The sequence below is a fragment of the Helianthus annuus genome, chromosome 4, assembly GCF_002127325.2.
Source record: "Helianthus annuus cultivar XRQ/B chromosome 4, HanXRQr2.0-SUNRISE, whole genome shotgun sequence".
NCBI classification, from domain to species: Eukaryota; Viridiplantae; Streptophyta; class Magnoliopsida; order Asterales; family Asteraceae; genus Helianthus; species Helianthus annuus.
This window is the reverse complement of record NC_035436.2, coordinates 36,329,626-36,345,040: the sequence shown is the minus strand read 5'-3', so window position 1 is coordinate 36,345,040 and position 15,415 is coordinate 36,329,626. Positions and strand designations below refer to the sequence as shown.

Here is a 15,415-nt window from a genome sequence, read left to right as displayed (position 1 = left end):
TCGAACTTCTTATTCTTCTTGAGGATATCATAGAATTCCATGCATTTTTTCGAGGGTCTTGAAATAAAGTCTGTTCAATGCTGCTACTCGGCCTGTTAACCGTTGAACATCCTTCATATTCGAGGGTGATCTTATATCCAGGATAGCTTTAATCTGCTCCGGGCTTGCCTCTATCCCCCTTTTCGTCACCATATATCCTAGAAACTTTCCTGCCCCCACTCTGAAATGGCACTTAGCAGGATTCAGCTTCATGTTATACTGATCCAGGATATCAAATGCTCCCTTGATATCCTGGAGGTGATCCTCAGCCTTTTTAGATTTCACCACCATATCGTCAATATATACCTCCATGGTGTCCCCCAGCCTATCTTTGAACATCACGTTCACCAATCTCTGGTATGTTGCACCTGCATTTTTCAAACCGAAAGGCATAGCAGTATAGCAATAAATACCTGTTGGTGTCATGAAAGCAGTATCCTCCTGGTCTGAAGGCTCCATTTGAATCTGCTGAAATCTTGAGGATGCGTCCATGAACGTTAACATCTCATGCCCAACAGTAGCATCCACCATTGCATCGATATGAGGAAGGGGGAATGGGTCTTTAGGACAAGCCTTATTCAAGTCTGTGTAATCTACACAGAGTCTTCATTTCCCATTTTTCTTCTGCACTACGACCACATTTGCCAACCATCTTAGGAACTTGACTTCTCTGATCATTTTGGACTTCAACAATCTTTCGACTTCCTCTTGGATGATTATATTTCGCTCAGGAGCAAACTTCCTTCTTTTTTGCTGAACAGGCTTGAACGACCTGTCAATTCCAAGCTTGTGAGTAATAATGTCTTTGGATATACCTGTCATATCCTCATGCTTCCATGCAAACGTTGACATCCTGCACTTCAAAAAGTCAGTTAATTGTTCTTCAATATCCCGAGGGATATTGGTTCCGATGAGCACCGAGATATCAGGATTATCCTGATCCAGGATAACTTTCTTCACATCCTGCTCCGAAGCTTCCAAGGTATCCCGGGCCCGCATCTTTAATTGCTATGCTGGATTAGGCTGGGTCGAGGATTTCATCGAGGATGTGTAGCATTCCTTCACCTCCTGCTGATCACTATCAACTTTGACGACCCCCCAAGGGGTTGGAATCTTGTTGCATTGGTGATAAGTCGAAGGCACAGCCTTCATGTCATGGATCCACGGCCTGCCTAGTATTATGTTATAGCAGGATAAGGAGTCCATCACACAGAAGCGTTGTATCAAGTTGACCCCTTCAACATATACTGGTAACTTTATCTCTCCTACGGTATTTCTAGCTTCTCCACTGAAACCAACGAGCACAGTGGACTTCGAAGTAATGTCCATCGGAGATACACTTATCCTTTTCAATGTTTCCAGCTGAATTATATTGACAGAACTACCCTTGTCCACCAATATCCTGCGTACAAAATGGTTAGCCACATATAATGTTATTACCAAAGCATCATGGTGAGGATCCTGAACAATATCCCTGTCATCACTATCGAAAGTGATCAGTTTATCAGTTGTGAGGGTAGTCATCCTGACTGGTTTGTCTCCCCTTTCACTCTTGGCTTCCTTTGCATGTCTCTTAGCCACCGAATACGAAGTCCCACAAATGCCGGATCCTCCTGAAATAAAGTTAATTATCTTGGCATCTGCTGGGGGTGATGCTGCTCGTTCAGGATCCTTCTCGGGATCCTGCCCTTTATTTTTCTTTCTTCTTAGCAAGTCCTTCAGATACCCTTTGCTCAACAGGTAACTTATTTCTTTCCTTAAAGCAATGCAATCCTCGGTCATATGTCCGAAGTCTTCATGGAAGGCACACCATTTGGATTTATCCTTCCAATCAGCTTTCTGCTGGTTCTTTCGAGGCCACCTAGCTTAGTCCCCTAAACCCTGCATAGCATACATTAACTCAGGTATATTAACAGAAAAGCAGTATTCAGATAAGTCAGGATATTCTTCAAGATCCTCGTCTTCAACAGCATTCACTCTCTTGTTATCATTTCTGCCATATGGCTTGGAGGGATATGGCTTATATGAGGATTCTGATTTCCTATTGGTTGATTCATAGGTTGAGGTAGAATTCATCCTCTCTTGCATCTTCTTGTCATCTTCTAATTGGATATATCTCAAAGCCCTGTTACGAGCTTCGTCGAGATTCCTGCAGGGATTCATTACAAGATCCTGATAAAACTGAGAATCCTTTTGTAACCCCATCTTAAAAGCTTGCACAGCTGTTGCAACATCAAGATGTGGGATATCCAAGGATTCTCGACTGAAGTTGTTCACATAATTGACGGGTGGTCCGTAGGACAACCCTTAATGGTGTTAAATGACAATTTAATCCCTCATTTAATCATGTAATTGTCTTGAATTAGATGACTACAGTTGCTTATGTTTCAGGTACATTCGGAGCTTAAAAGTGTGGAAATGAAGCTTCAGAATAGGCGCGGTTGGACAAGAGATTGAAAGATGGAGCATACATGAAGAAAATAATTTATTAGAACTGAAGAATTAAGAAGATAACATGATTGATAGAGGGCGAAATTACGAGAATGTAGGCGAAAACGGTGAAGAAAACGGAGTTGAAACGAAAAAGTTATGCTGAAAACAAAATTTCATGTTGAAGCCTACCGTAGTTTACGGTAGCTACCGTAAATTACGGTAGCTACCGTAAATTACGGTAGACCCCAGCATTTTTCATCCACCGTAAGGCAGTAGAGACCCACCGTAACACTTTTTGGTCCACCGTAACTTACGGTGGTACTGTAATTTACGGTGGAGATGACGGAGAAATGTGTAACTGCCCTATTTTATGATGTTTTATTGTGTCTTTTCAAATGCAATCATTCCCATTCGGTTACCAGCAGTCTAGGGGCGATTTTTGGGTGTTCTTGAGAGCTTGAAACAATTTCTAATCATCTTGTTAGTGTTTTTAATTCCTATGAACATTGATATGTATGTGATGATGATTGTCCAAGTCATGAGTGGCTAAACTTATGGTGATCATCCTAGGTTGAAGGTTTGTCTAAGACATTTGTGTTTTGATTCTTATTTCTAGAATAACAGACTTGCTATGATGGTTTGTTTATTATGGTGTGTTGTTTGATTATTCGTAAATTGTTAATTTGTATGTTAATCTTAGTCTAAACCATACGTTCTTGGTGCCATTGGCAATCGAGATATCATGGGCGGGATTAGGATTGGGTATTGATTAATTGGTCATCGGGTAACAACCTCGCGTTCTAGGAATCCAAGTACTTAGTTCCCTTTCATCACGACAAGTAATAACATATGAACCATGTCTATGTGGTTCTTTCTAGTTGAATATTAGCATGATTGTCAAAGCAAACCGGAAACTTAGGATGGTCATTTGTCTCTAAATTGTTTACAAAACCAATTCTCAATTCGCAATTTAATTAGTAATCTCAGTTTTAAAAAATCAAACAAACAATCCAACTCTTTGAATTTACTTTTTATTGTAATTAGTTTAATCTTAGTTAACTTAGATACACTTCTAAATAACACATTTTCCACATACTCCCTGAGTTCGATACCCACTTACCGCTGTCTATTTAGTTGTATTTGGATTAAATTTGATTGTGGCCACGACATCACGTCAAATTTTGGCGCCGTTGCCGGGGAGTAGTGCGCAACGTGTGTTAATTTAGTAGTTTTGTTTGTTATTTTCAGGTTTACGCTGGTTGTGTTTAGTGTGCAGGTACTTTCAGGTGTATGCATACTAGAGGCTCTCACAAGTCGTCACCACTATCGTTCGATCCGGAAATTGAAAGCACATTGAGGCAAAACAGAGTTCTATTACGAGAAAACAGAATTGTTGGTTCACCTACTTCACCCATTACACCAAGAAACATCATGCAAGAATCTCAAGTACCACCCACAACGGGTCATACGACCTCATCCTTTATACCAACTTCCACCCAACCATCATCAAACACCACTTTACCTAATACCACTGTTGAATTCACACCAACCAATGTCACTCAACCGATCACTACCCAAGTCGAACCCACCATTACCTTTAACCCTTCTACCACAATCCCACCATTTTCCCATTTCTTTCCCCCAACTACGGGTCAATCATCCTCGAACTTCACAATTGCACCAAATTCAACTATTGTGCATGCTACTTCATCCTTTAGACCACAATACCAATCGGGTTTTCAGTACTCGACTCTCCCATTTGGGCAAACTTCAGGAATTCAGGGAGATGGTTATGACGAGGGATATGAAGATTTTGAGGGTTATGATGAAGATGGTTACGCTTATGGAGGTGATGGGGATCAAGGAGAGTTCGATTATGTGCAAGGTCAATTTCAAGTAATGCCAAGTGTTGGTGGAGTGCCACAACAACAGCTTATACCACAACACATTAGGCCAAGACCACAAGGGCCGCAATTGCAACGTCCGGTGCCTTTGCAACAAGTTCGCCCACCAAGGCCAATTCAACGCCCACCGGTGCCACAACAACAGTTTCAACAACCAATTGCACCACAAGGGCATATGCCAAGACCAGTGGGTCCGGTGCATCCAAGAGTTAGGGTGGGTGTACCAAGAAGGCATCTTCGAGATCATGCAAGAGGTATAGAAGCGCATTTCAGGCCGATAATCACTCATAATTCCTCGCCGGTAGTTATTCCTCACAACGACCAAGGACGAACTTTTGAAGTTAGAACGAATTCTTTGCAAAGTTTGCCGAAATACAAGGGTCTAGCGACGGAGGAAACTTATTTCCATTTGGAAGCTTATGACTCAATTTGCAATACTATTGGGAGTCAAGGTTTTTCGGCCGATGATGTCAAGTTGGTCTTGTTTCAATTTTCGTTGGAAGATAAGGCAAAGAAGTGGTTCTACACTTTGCCTTCAGCATCTATATATACATGGGGGAAATGCAACAAACCTTTTTGGATGAGTTTTACACCGCCCAAAAGACCAACGATGCAAGAAAGGGATTGAGGAGTTTTCAACAACAACAAGGCGAGATGTTTCATGAAGCTTTCGAGCGATTTAATATGATGATTAAAAATTGTCCTCACCATGGAATTGAGCTTTGGGAGTTGATGAACGCCTTCCACGAGGGATTGAGTGCCGAAGATGCTCGTGATTTAATGTCCATCACAAACGGGACTTTTGGCACAAACTATGAGCATGACGATTGGGAGTTCTTGGAGCAAATGGCCATTACATCAAAGAGGAAAACTCAAGCATCAAGGAGAGCACGACCGGCTGTCACAAGATCACAAGTTCATACGGTTGACGATGGTAATGTTCAAACTTCTAACCAAATTTATGATGTTTGTGCTATTTGTAATGAAATAGGTGATGTGTTGTAAAATACAAATATTTGTCCCGTGTAAATTGTATAGTTTTTGTATAATTTTTATCTGTTTATTTAGTTTTTAGTATTAGATTACATTATTTGGTGTTTTTGGCAGGTCCTGGTGCAAATGGAGCGAAAACGAGTGTCACGGCCCCCGACTCGGTTTGACCCGTTGCAGGAGCCGCGGGACAGGAATCCCGTGGTATTTAATTTAGGCGACAGCGGAAGTCTTTTTAAAACATGATCTTTTAATAATTTAAACTGCTCGTTTCATAACTTAGGGATAAATTCCCGAAATTTACAATAATGTGATTTCTCAGGGAAATCTTTATTTTCAAAACATGTTCATTTATTTATTTACATTGAGCCACTTTTCTAAGCTGGGAGTGCTCCACGGCACTTTTCTTTGCTCATACCAGATCACCTGAAACATGTTTGAAAAAGGTTTTGTCAGCGGGGAAATACTGAGTGAATCATTCATTTTACTGAAAACGACACATTTGTTATAATCTACAGTATTAAGGGGAATTACAATGTTTCTGATATCAAACCAACTACCCACAGTATTTGTCACTCGACCATCCATTGGCTAGCCCATTTGTCCAATGGTGTCTGTGACTGTGGTCAGATCACCCCTTGGCCACCCGTTTGTCCAAGTGTGACGGGAAACAAGTAATGTATACAAAACCCCACATACCGGCTGTAACTTGGTGATTACATAGACTTAATCACTGTAACTATAACTTTGAAAATAATTTGGAGTTTTGTAAAACAGTTGATAAAAAGAGAATGACTCACAAACTGTGAGAAAAGAGTTTATAAAAGGGGAATGACTCACATTGCAGATTTACGAGCAGAGTATAAGCTTTACTGATTAGCCTTTTAACCTAATTTAAATAACAATGCACACACACAAACGGGATTAGTAACTAATTCAGCAGTTACGTCAATTCACGAGATTAAACCCTCACAACTATTATCAAGTGCGATACTTAACACTCCAATGGATTCACAACGAATGACAGAGCATAGTCCGAATTCGAACAGCACTCAAACATTCAAGTTGAAATCACAATGAATAACAAAGTACAAGCTCAATTTGAGCAGCACTCGGCAATCGTTGGATAGTTATAATCGATCGGACGTTGAATCGTAATAGCGATCGAGTTATTACCCTGATTGCGGCAGCACCTCGTGATCGTGTGTGTGTGTTGTGAACTGAATTCAGAATATCTCGACGTATACAGAAGGCTTTTACGTCGTTTTAACTTCAACAGTTAAGTGCCAAGGTCGGCTATTTATAGTAATTTTTGGGGCTCCCTTACGGACCGTAAGCCTGACCCTTTACGGTCCGTAAGCTAAGCAGTCTAATTCATAGGCTGCCTAGACTCGGGACTAGCCTTGGTGACTCAAAGATCCAGCCAATTAGAACAGAGCAACGTTTTAATTTAGATAATTATCAGCTAGGGTTTGCCCCCCTTGAGTTTTAGGGGCCCTGATCCTGATTCCGATTATTCTGAAAATTTTAGGGCTAATGCAGAATCACTTGGGTGTCTTAATTAGGGTTTCCTTTTTGACTAATTATTGTCCTAATTATTGATTTTTGTGGCATTTGTTACAACGAGTAATATTTAAATAACCAGCCAGTTGAGTAGAGTAGACCACCAGGGACCGAATAAAAATCGCAGCCATTTTTCGTGATTGGGCCGAGACCACTATCTCTATTTTTATTAAAAAAGACTGCTATATATATTTATTATTAATATTGTTAAGAAAACAAAAAAAAGAAAGAAAAAAAAAGGAAAAAATAGATGGACGTAAAGTCCATATGTCTTGGGCTTTGAAAAAGAGTGCATGATATTGGGGTAGTAGGGTTCTAAAAGAGACACACATCAACGAAAGAAAAGGAGAGAAGTCAACAAGCATAGGCGGCAACAGAAGCGTAGTGACGGCAGCAAGGTTTTGGGAGGCCAATTGTTTTTTCGACAACAGAACGCATAAAGAGAAACTTTTGGGATTAAAGAAAGACTTGGCAGTTTACTACTTTTATTTAGTTAGACTTTGTTTATTTGTTTGGGTTTTATTGACTTGAATATTTAGACATGTTTGCTAAATTTATTCGTTTTAAACATGCTTGTGCTTTGTTTATGAACATGAGTAGCTAAACTTTTAAACTACCTGGGTTTTGATGAACTAGAGGATTGTAATGCACTTGTGACATGTTTTCGGTTATTTGATGTGATTTACATAACTTTTCTTTGATATTGATCTTGATATTGCATGTTGGTATGTTTTGGTTATTTTATTAGTCAATAAATTCAGCGGTTTAGGCACGAAGAAATTCCGCCTAGACTTAGGATTTAATTTAATTCGTTGATCTTAGGATTTCCGGGTTAGGTATTGTGTTGAGAAATTGACCTAGTTGACTAATAATTAAAATCACTATATTAAAACTTGCATCCTCATCTTGTGACTCGGAAGACGATTAGGGTGAGCTAGGTTATTAGCTAATTATTGGTGGGTAGATTGGGTGACCGATAGCTCGGGCTCGTTTATTGCATCGTAATTAAGGTTTCCTAGGATTTCAATTATCAAAGTTGGGTTTGCTTTGCGATTTTGGAATCTTCTCTTAACATAACTGTCTCTGAGGTCAAAAGGATTCTATTTTCGTAGGATTTGGTATCGATAGCTCGAGCCGGTTCGTTCTAGCACTTCACATTTAGTCTTGCTTCTTCATTTGGGACATCTCTAGCGGGGGGTCAATTGAGGGAAATAGATATTTAGCTGTTATCATTGTCACATTAGCATTGCATGATTCTAGGGATTCGATACCTAGGTAGTTCTCTCTCATCACTGTCTGCTTCCCGTCACTTCACCACCTTGCTTGCTTTCTTTGTTCTTTTGTTTACTCACGTTAGTATAATTAGGAAAAAATCAAAATACAAATTAAAACCAGTTAAGTATTAGTTGAGTCAGAGTCTAGTTTAGCGTCGCTAGTGTCTCGTGGGTTCGATACTCGGACTTCATTAGGCTTTACTACGTACGGTAGGTACACTTGCCTGTCAGTGGTCTAGCATTTAGAGAGTCTTAGTTTATAAATTTAAAACTAGGGTGTCTAGATTAGGTTTAGTTTTTACAGACCATATTTGCACATCAATAGGTCATGCGGCTGAAAATTGCCAAGGGATGGTTGAAGGACAATATGAAGAAGTTCATGCGGTACAAGGTAAAGGAGGGGGTGGTAGAAACTACAACATGAATTCCAATACTTACCACCCCAGCTTACGAAATCACCCGAACTTTAGATACGGGAATTCGTCAAATCAAGCCAACCCGAACTTCCAAGGAAACCAAGGATTTCAAAGGCAATATCAAACGGGTCAAAGTTTTTCGGGTGGAAACGAGGTAATGGAGATGTTGAAGGCGATGCAAATTGAGATGCAACGAAGGAATCAACTTGATGATGCTCGCATTCAAAAAGACGAAATCCGTGATAAAGCAATTCAGTCGTTGACTACCCAAATGAGTCAACTTGCGAGCGATGTGGCAATATTGAAGAAATCAAAAGGCCAACTACAAAGTGACACGGTGACAAATCCCAAAAACATTAAAAGTGTTAATATCAATGTGGTAAGTACCGTTCCTAATAGTGAATTCAATGAAACATTTTTAACATCTTCTTGTCAAGTGAGTGCAGGTATAGGAAGGGATGCCGAGGTTGAAACGGACAAAGAGCATGGAGCACCACTCGTGCCTATTCAAGTGGGAAAATTAAAAATTCCTCAAGCATTGTTGGACTATGGGGCGAGTATGAGTGTGCTACCAGGCGATCTATACGATATGTACGACTTTGGTCCGCTTCAAGATATAGACACCATGGTGAGTTTGGCGGATGAAAGTTGGAGGCGTCCACGGGGAATGGTTAAGAATGTTATGATTCGGTTGGGAGAATTTGACTATCCGGTGGATTTTCTGGTTTTAGATTATGTTTCTACCAAAACGACATCACAACAAAGGGTAATTTTAGGTCGACCATTTCTTTATACGGCAAGTGCTCAAATCAACTATAGAGACGGGATCATTACTATGACCGAAAAGAACCGTAAGTTGTACTTTGATATTCATACTAGGGAGATTAGTTATGAACCTATTGAAGAGAAGGGTAGAGAGTCTAGTAACCATATGAAAAGTGTGCATCAGAGAATAAAAACAAACAACCACCGGGGTAAAGAAGTATGAAGGTTCGAGCAGGTATGTAGTTGATTATCCACCGAATGGACATTTGATGGATGCATTTCAACCAATGACAAGCTACAGTGGGGGAGGTGATAGGAACCGATTCTTTGAGCCACCATAAATAGGGGTGGCACGGTCTGGCTGAAGACTCGAAACTTAGCGCTGCTCGGGAGGCAACCCGGGGTTTTATATTGATCTTTCTGTGATTATTTTTCTATGTTTCAGGGCCATGGCGACATTAAGTGTGGGGAAGATGTGCGGATACTTGTGTGAAGGTGGTGTTAGGAAGTCGGATTATCCACAACATCTGTTGTGTCAAACTTCACCAGGTCAATGTACTCTTTCCTTAGTCTTGTTATGTTCTTTAGCTTTGAAATATTGGTAGTTAGTTCGTTTGCTTTTAGATTAAGAAAAAAAAAAGAAATTTAGGGTTTGAGATTTTGAGCTAATATTGATGTTGAATGGGTTTTTAGTGATCAATTCCTTCCAAAACCATACATTGGGGTCAATGTATCCCAAGTGTGGGGATGGGGGAAAATTTTGACGGTTTTTAAAATTTTTAAATCAAGCGAAACATTGTTGAAATTCCAACACTTTGAACTAACCCCGAGTGACACACCGGCAACCCTTAATTACCCTTTTTCTTGGTGAGAGTTGAAGCCACACTTGTACATAAATAAAATTTATCTTTGACGAGAGTGGCAACGGGCGGGGGTGCATTAGAACTTGTGCTTGAATGCGGTTTGAGTCCTTAGTTGGACGTGAATGTGAAAAGGATAGAGGCATTTAGGTAGCCTCATCTTTAGAGTGCGAGTGTGGGATTTGGGGGGTTGGACCTCATTAATTATATATATGAGCTTGATAGTGAGAGGGGCGGGGGTTTGGACATTTAGTTGCCCAATTTTGTGCCTAAAGCCTATCATTTGTTACCCCTTAGCTAGTTTCCTAAAATTTTACCCAACTTGACCCGGTCTTATAGTGTTAGTAGTGTTTTAGTAGCGTGTAGATATGTTATGATGTTATGTTGAATGTTTGCTTATTGATTAAAAAAAAAGAAAAAGAAAAATAAAGAGATATGAAAAGAAAGAAAAAGAAAAAAAAAGCGAAAAAGCAATGAAAAAGAAAAAAATTGATGTTGAGTTGTCTTGTATATAGAAGTTTAAGTTTGGTGTTTATTTGTTTCATTGTGTAATAAAAGACCGGGTAAAGTCATTCGCTACTACAAATATATTTCATTTCCAACCCGTACACCTAGCCACGTTATAACCTTAAAGCCCATTTGATTTGCATTCATGTTTTGACAATTGTTAGGTGAAGGACCGATTCAGGTACAAGCATATAGTTGTGCAATTACCCGTTTGCCTTTTGTGTGTCTAGCTTATCTTTGCTAGTGCTTACTTGTTGCCGAGAGGAGAGATATAGCGAGGGGTGTGTTGTTTGGGTGTTAGGAAAAGGGCTAGTAAAAGGATGATATGTTTATGCTTGATTTATGTTGATCGCTTGTGCATTTGAAAATGGTTTTTGATGGGTTGCTTGGGACAAGAAACGGTTAAGTGTGGGGATGTGACGGGTGGTCCATAGGACAACCCTTAATGGTGTTAAATGACAATTTAATCCCTCATTTAATCATGTAATTTTCTTGAATTAGATGACAACAGTTGCTTATGTTTCAGGTACATTCGGAGCTTAAAAGTGTGGAAATGAAGCTTCGGAATAGGCGCGGTTGGACTAGAGATTGAAAGATGGAGCATACATAAAGAAAATAATTTATTAGAACTAAAGAATTAAGAAGATAGCATGATAGAGGACGAAATTACGAGAACGTAGGCGAAAACAGTGAAGAAAACGGAGTTGAAACGAAAAAGTTATGCTGAAAACAAAATTTCATGCTGAAGCCTACCGTAATTTACGGTAGCTACCGTAAATTACGGTAGACCCCAGCATTTTTCGTCCACCGTAAGGCAGTAGAGACCCACCGTAACATTTTTTGGTCCACCGTAACTTACGGTGGTACCGTAATTTACGGTGGAGATGACGGAGAAATGTGTAACTGCCCTATTTTATGATGTTTTATTGTGTCTTTTCAAATGCAATCATTCCCATTCGGTTACCAGCAGTCTGAGGGTGATTTTTGGGTGTTCTTGAGAGCTTGAAACAATTTCTAAACATCTTGTTAGTGTTTTTAATTCCTATGAACATTGATATGTATGTGATGATGATTGTCCAAGTCATGAGTGGCTAAACTTATGGTGATCATCCTAGGTTGAAGGTTTGTCTAAGATATTTGTGTTTTGATTCTTATTTCTAGAATAATAGACTTGCTATGATGGTTTGTTTATTATGGTGTGTTGTTTGCTTGTTCGTAAATTGTTAATTTGTATGTTAATCTTAGTCTAAACCATACGTTCTTGGTGCCGTTGGCAATCGAGATATCATGGGTGGGATTAGGATTGGGTATTGATTAATTGGCCCTAATCTTTTCTTCAAGTTGTTGACAATTATCTTGTTTGAGGATTCAGATTGTCCATTTGCTTGAGGATGTACCAGAGTAGACGTAATCATTTTGATTCCCCAACTCTTGCAAAAGTCAGTAGTCCTCTTACTTATAAAAGTGAGAACCATTGTCACAGATTATCTCGGCTGGTACTCCGAATCTGGTCAGGATATTTCTCTTTATGAAGGATACCACTTCTTGATCCCTGACTTGGACAAATGCCTCGGCTTCAACCCATTTGGAGAAATAATTTGTCATTGCCAACATAAAAACCTTCCCTCCTGGAGCCTTTGGAAGCTTTCCCACTATATCCATACCCCACTTCATAAATGGCCAAGGGGAAACAATAGGATATAATGGTTCAGCAGGCTGATGCAGTATGTTACTATGTCTTTGACATGCATCACATCTTCGAACATATTCTGTGGCATCTTTCCTCATTGTCGGCCAATAATATCCTGTCCTTAATACTTTTGAGAATAATGACCTGCCCCCAGTATGGTTACCACAATCCCCTTCATGTATATCCTGAAGTACTTCCTTGGTTTCAGGATCCTCCAGGCACCTCAGATATGGTCCTGCAAGAGATTTCTTATACAAAACATCATTTATAATAGTGAATCGTGATACCTTCATCCTAAAGGCTTTAGGATTCGCATTCTTTGGGATGTATCCTTGCTTGAGATATCTCATGATTGGAGCTATCCAGGACTTAGGATCCTCCTCAAGATAGCCATCATCAGGATCCTGAATATTTATTACTTCCTTATCCTGAGGATTCGTCGCAGGATATAGGATATGTAATATTGGTATCCGGGTTCCTTCCGGTATCCTGACCGATGATCCTAGATTTGCCAAGGCATCTGCTTCAGCATTGTCTTCTCTTGGTACCTGCTCAAGTGTAAAAGTATCGAAATATCCTGCTAATTTTTTAAGAATTTCGAGATACCCGATTAACTTCTCTCCTTTAACTGCATAGCTTCCATTAAAATGATTAGTTATTAACAAGGAGTCAACATACACTTGCAAATTTTTGATATTCATATTCTTAGCCAACTCTAATCCTGCAATTAAAACTTCATATTCTGCCTCATTATTAGTAGCAGGAAATTCACACCTAATAGCCTGGGTAATATGTCCCCCTATGGCGATTTTAGTAGTATACCTAAACCTACACCTCTTACATTGGATGCACCATCAGTATATAATGTCCAGCATTCTAAGTTTTCTCTTAGCTGCTGTACTTCTAAATCTACTTCATTTTGAATGTCATTACTGAAATCAGCCACAAAGTCAGCTAAAGCCTGAGACTTTATGGCATTTCTAGGTTCATATACTAAGTCATAAGCACTCAATTTCACTGACCACTTGGCCATCCTACCTGACATCTCCGGTTTCCTAAGCACGTTTTTAACAGGATAATTGGTTTTAACATGGATCCTATGTGTCTCAAAATAATGTCTAAGCTTTGTCGATGCCATAACTAGGGCTAATATCAATTTTTCTAAATGAGAATATCTAGTTTCAGCATCTAATAGACTTTTACTCACATAATAGACAGGATATTGCTGACCTTCATGATCTTTTATAAGAACGGCACTTACAGCATTCCCTGGTACAGCGAGGTATAAGGATAGTGGTTCACCATTTTCAGGCTTCATCAATAGAGGTGCAGTCGAGAGATATCGCTTCAAATCCTGCAAGGCTGCTTCATGCTTTACTCCCCATTCGAACTTCTTATTCTTCTTGAGGATATCATAGAATTCCTTGCATTTTTTCGAGGGTCTTGAAATAAAATCTGTTCAATGCTGCTACTCGGCCTGTTAACCGTTGAACATCCTTCATATTCGAGGGTGATCTTATATCCAGGATAGCTTTAATCTGCTCCGGGCTTGCCTCTATCCCCCTTTTCGTCACCATATATCCTAGAAACTTTCCTGCCCCCACTCCGAAATGGCACTTAGCAGGATTCAGCTTCATGTTATACTGATCCAGGATATCAAATGCTCCCTTGATATCCTGGAGGTGATCCTCAGCCTTTTTAGATTTCACCACCATATCGTCAATATATACCTCCATGGTGTCCCCAGCCTATCTTTGAACATCACGTTCACCAATCTCTGGTATGTTGCACCTGCATTTTTCAAACCGAAAGGCATAGCAGTATAGCAATAAATACCTGTTGGTGTCATGAAAGCAGTATCCTCCTGGTCTGAAGGCTCCATTTGAATCTGCTGAAATCCTGAGGATGCGTCCATGAACGTTAACATCTCATGCCCAGCAGTAGCATCCACCATTGCATCGATATGAGGAAGGGGGAATGGGTCTTTAGGACAAGCCTTATTCAAGTCTGTGTAATCTACACAGAGTCTTCATTTCCCATTTTTCTTCTGCACTACGACCACATTTGCCAACCATCTTAGGAACTTGACTTCTCTGATCATTTTGGACTTCAACAATCTTTCGACTTCCTCTTGGATGATTATATTTCGCTCAGGAGCAAACTTCCTTCTTTTTGCTGAACAGGCTTGAACGACCTGTCAATTCCAAGCTTGTGAGTAATAATGTCTTTGGATATACCTGTCATATCCTCATGCTTCCATGCAAACGTTAACATCCTGCACTTCAAAAAGTCAGTTAATTGTTCTTCAATATCCCGAGGGATATTGGTTCCGATGAGCACCGAGATATCAGGATTATCCTGATCCAGGATAACTTTCTTCACATCCTGCTCCGAAGCTTCCAAGGTATCCCGGGCCCGCATCTTTAATTGCTATGCTGGATTAGGCTGGGTCGAGGATTTCATCGAGGATGTGTAGCATTCCTTCACCTCCTGCTGATCACTATCAACTTTGACGACCCCCCAAGGGGTTGGAATCTTGTTGCATTGGTGATAAGTCGAAGGCACAGCCTTCATGTCATGGATCCACGGCCTGCCTAGTATTATGTTATAGCAGGATAAGGAGTCCATCACACAGAAGCGTTGTATCAAGTTGACCCCTTCAACATATACTGGTAACTTTATCTCTCCTACGGTATTTCTAGCTTCTCCACTGAAACCAACGAGCACAGTGGACTTCGAAGTAATGTCCATCGGAGATACACTTATCCTTTTCAATGTTTCCAGCTGAATTATATTGACAGAACTACCCTTGTCCACCAATATCCTGCGTACAAAATGGTTAGCCACATATAATGTTATTACCAAAGCATCATGGTGAGGATCCTGAACAATATCCCTGTCATCACTATCGAAAGTGATCAGTTTATCAGTTGTGAGGGTAGTCATCCTGACTGGTTTGTCTCCCCTTTCACTC

The 15,415-nt window shown here is 40.0% G+C and overlaps 1 non-coding gene across 1 annotated transcript; it reads right to left on the bottom strand.

Moving 5' to 3' along the window:
* Positions 1-4,985: 4,985 nt before the first annotated feature.
* Positions 4,986-5,092, bottom strand: LOC118491981. The gene has a single exon (XR_004892425.1). It is a non-coding gene; the product is annotated as a small nucleolar RNA R71 (small nucleolar RNA).
* Positions 5,093-15,415: the final 10,323 nt, after the last annotated feature.